General features: G+C 38.6%; 1 protein-coding gene across 1 annotated transcript in view; it reads right to left on the bottom strand.

Annotated features, from left to right (window-relative positions):
* Positions 1-510, bottom strand: part of znf410 (zinc finger protein 410) — a 25,852-nt gene extending 25,342 nt beyond the window's left edge. The window contains exon 1 of the mRNA XM_084091037.1: positions 413-510. The gene's annotated coding sequence lies outside the window, so the exon portion shown is untranslated. The remainder of the gene's footprint in view (positions 1-412) is intronic.
* Between the last annotated feature and the right edge of the window lie 3,946 nt (positions 511-4,456).

The raw sequence follows: 4,456 nt of genomic DNA, 5'->3' as shown, positions 1-4,456 counted from the left end.
TATTGTGTCTGTTATGTGCTGTTCACTCTCACACTGGTGCTAAAGATATGTTCCTTCACACACTCTTCATATCACAGTCCTGCACACACGACAGAAACACACTCGCATCTGCTGCGGTGAAACATGAGCAGTTTTAGTGTTTTAGACCGAACATGTAACAGTGAGAGACCATCAGTGGACGAGGAGATACTCTGCTCTATAACGTGATCCTGTCAGAAGAGATGCCATAACTTTATGAGTTACTTCTCCGTCTGTATCGTCTCAGTGAGCATCTGTGAGGGTTTACACACGCGCAGTAAAGGGGGATTTAGCGATTCAGAAACGCTAGTGTGGACGGAGAGTGTTTTTAAACCAACGAAACATCTGCTTCCAAACCCCTCAGAAGAAGCCGAACCTGTGCCGGACTACAGACCTGAGAACCCCGAATCCCTCTCCGACTCTGGCTTCGACTTCTCCATCCTTTTGTTTTTAAACTTGGCCATCGCTCTCATCCGCTCTTCATCCTTCATCCTCTTCCCCCGCTTGAGCCTGAAACATCATGACATCATCAAGCTCAGTTCATGAGACTGAACGTTTCACATTTTAACTTTACGTGTTCAAACTATTTAACTAACTGGATAAACAGGATTGGTGTTTAGTTCCATCATCATCTATGAAGTCACCAGCTGAACTGTTAAATGTGAAATATTAATCATAAATCAATCATGTTACTCATTATCTTCATAATATGTACTATTATGTTTCTGTTAAACCTCTTATATTTAAGTATTCAAGCAAATGGTATTATTATGATTTACACATTATTAGCATTACAGACAGACAAATAGATAGATAGATAGATAGATAGATAGATAGATAGATAGATAGATTTTAAGAATTACAAATGCAGCCAAGGGGCACATTAGGAAAAGTAAACCAGCACAAATAATAATAAAATCTTTTTCAAACCTAAAATTGTTTTTAAATAAAAAACAAAGGCTTATTCCCCTTATTACAATTATTTTAAGCCCAACGTCATGACGTCATCGGCTCAAGCTATGACGTAAACAGCTGACAGCTGATCTCCAGCAGCTCTGGATCCTCACAATTACTCGTTTTACCTTTCAAAGTGCTTATTTGTCATCTTATGGTACTTATTGTACTAGTACGTTTTCACAAAAGTTGTATATTTCAACTTCAGCAGGCTTTCACACATATTAGATCGCATTGCAGCCTGAAGCATAGAAACCAATAACGTACCGTTAACAGCAGAATTGTCGTTTAGTTGCTCCAGAAAAACACGCAAACTTTATATCCGAACAACATTCATCCAGTCAGAGAAGGTCGTGACAGCTTACTTGTGTGTCGCGATGACCGTGACTTCATCCAGAGCGAAATCAATCCCCAAAATCAATCCTCAAATCCGGTAGTTTGAATGTATTATAACAGTTCATTTAATGCTGATTTACCGTGTTTTGAGCGCGTAGCGTCGGTCAGTCAGACGCCCTGTTCGTTCCCGTGACGCAAAACACGTTCACACGGCTACACGGTGCTGTACACGTGACTTGAGAAATGTTCCCCACAAGCCCCGCCCACACGGAACGCTCAACTTTATTGGCACCTATTTATTTGCCTTAGTAAATATACGTTGACCTTAAAAACGCGTTCACTTTGTTATTTCGTAATATATACACTATTAGTTATATTATATTTGACCGCTCCAACGTTTGCCAACGTCTACGTAATAACTGATCTAAGCCAATCACAGATAGTAAATCGCTCCGATTGGCAAATCCTGTCACAGGAGGCGGGGTTTGTCGTGAGGGGGAAAACTGTTTTGGTTTAGGGGCTTTTCCTTTTATGGAAGTGGTGGGCGGGGCTGCTGCGTCATTCTCCACGGTCGCATCCCATTGGTCGTCGAGCACTAAGCTGTAATCTGTGACCGCGGAGAGGCGTGTTGATGATGAACCGCTGAAACTCAAACACATTATTAATATCGAGTCAGTTGTGTTATGTAACGCTAATAGACCTTATTCAGAGCAGAGCCAGACTGTGAGGGATAGACTTACTGTTTTCAGTGGCAAAAAAGCTGTATAATGCTCCTAGCTCAGTTATAATTTTCCACAGCTCATGTTGTCTGGAGTTTTTGTTTTGTTTTGTTTTTTGTCTACTGACATTTCTCGAAAAGATTTTTTTTTTGCAGCGTTTCGTCAGCAGAACAATCCAAAAGCACATTAAATAACAGTATAACCCGCTGAAGAGATTTATGTCTATCCTTCAAAGCATCGCTTTCATTCCCGTTAAAAACTAAAGATGGCGCTGCTGTGAATAAGGTCTACAACCCCTGGCAAAAAGTATGGAATCACCCCTCCCAGAAGATGTTCATTCAAATGTTTAATTGTGTAGAAAAAAAAACAAGCACATATATGCCACAAAACAATTTTCACTGAACAATCCAAACTTCTGGCTGTATAAAACACTTTTTTTTTAAAACTAAAAAAAATAACTATAGTCAATTACAACTGTTTTTACAGATCACACAGAGGAAAAAAATATGGAATCACACAAATCTGAGGAAAAAAATATGGAATCACACAAATCTGAGGAAAATTATATGGAATCACCATGCACTTTGCATTTCTAAAACAAACACCTGTATCTGATTACAACTGCTAATTAGTCTGCAGTTAAAAAAGAGTGCTTGCACACATTAGTGATGTGTTGAACCAAGATGATTGACATAACTCATGGCTCCAACACGAGAGATGTCAGTTGAAACAAAGGAGAGGATTATCAAACTTCTCGAAGAAGGTAAATCTTCACGGAATGTTGCAAAAGATGTTGGTTGTTCCCAGTCAGCTGTGTCTAAAATCTGGACCAAGTACAAATCAAATGGAAAGGTTGTAAAAGGGAAGCGTACTGGTAGACCAAGAAAGACATCAAAGCGCCAAGACAGAAAACGTAAAGCAATATGCCTTGAAAACAGAAAATGCACAACAAAACAAATGAGGAACAAATGTGCAGAAAGTGGAGTCAATGTCTGTGACCGGACTGTAAGAAATCGCCTAAAAGAAATGGGATTTACATACAGAAAAGCTAAACGAAAACCATCATTAACATCTAAACAGAAAAAAACAAGGTTTCAGTGGGCTAAAGAAAGACAATCTTGGACTGTGGATGACTGGATGAGAGTTATATTCAGTGATGAATCACGAATCTGCATTGGGCAGGGTGATGATGCTGGAACTTTTGTTTGGTGCCGTTCCAATGAAATTTATAAAGACAACTGCCTGAAGAAAACATGCAAATTTCCACAATCATTAATGATATGGGGTTGTATGTCAGGTAAAGGTATGGGAGAGATGACAGTCATTACATCTTCTATAAATGCACAAGTTTATGTTGAGATTTTGGACACTTTTCTTATTCCATCAATTGAAAGGATGTTTGGTGATGGTAGCATCATTTTTCAGGATGATAATGCATCGTCATAGGGCAAAATCTGTGAAAACATTCCTACAGGAAAGACATATAATGTCAATGGCATGGCCTGCAAATAGTCCGGACCTCAATCCAATTGAAAATCTGTGGTGGAAATTAAAGAAAATGGTCCACGACAAGGCTCCAACCTGCAAAGCTGATCTGGCAACTGCAATAAGACAAAGCTGGAGACAGATTGATGAAGTATACTGTTTGTCATTAGTTAAATCCATGCCTCAGAGAATTCAAGCTGTTATAAAAGCCAGAGGTGGTGCAACAAAGTACTAGTAGTGTTTTTATTTGGTGATTCCATATAATTTTCCTCAGATTTGTGTGATTCCATATTTTTTTCCTCTGTGTGATCTGTAAAAACAGTTGTAATTGACTATAGTTTTTTTTTTGTTTAAAAAAAAAAGTGTTTTATACAGCCAGAAGTTTGGATTGTTCAGTGAAAATTGTTTTGTGGCATATATGTGCTTGTTTTTTTTTCTACACAATTAAACATTTGAATGAACATCTTCTGAGAGGGGTGATTCCATACTTTTTGCCAGGGGTTGTATGTGCGGTGATAGTTCCCACAAAAGAAAAAAAAAAAATCTGTTATCATTTACTTTCCCTCAAGCTGTTCCAACCCTGTATGAATTTCTTTCTTCAGCTGAACACAAAGGAAGATATTTTGAACAATGTTAACCACCCAGTGGCTGTTGTAAATGTGCTAGAAACACAATTGAACTTGAGCTGAACTTGAACGATGCCGGGAACCAAACAGTTGCCATTGACTTTCATATCATGGGGAAAAAAATACCAGGAAAGTCAATGGGAACCAAAAACGGTTTGGTTACTGACTTTCTTCAAAATATCTTCTTTTGTGTTCAGCAGAAATATACAAATACATTTCACATCAAACAGAAGTGGAGGACACAATCATGCTGTGGATGATAGACACACGAAAGGCCCGTTCACACCAACACAGGAACGGGACTTAAGTCATAAATTT

The sequence above is a fragment of the Abramis brama genome (assembly GCF_963993115.1).
Source record: "Abramis brama genome assembly, chromosome: 18".
Lineage (NCBI taxonomy): Eukaryota > Metazoa > Chordata > Actinopteri > Cypriniformes > Leuciscidae > Abramis > Abramis brama.
This window is presented reverse-complemented; position numbering and strand designations above follow the sequence as displayed.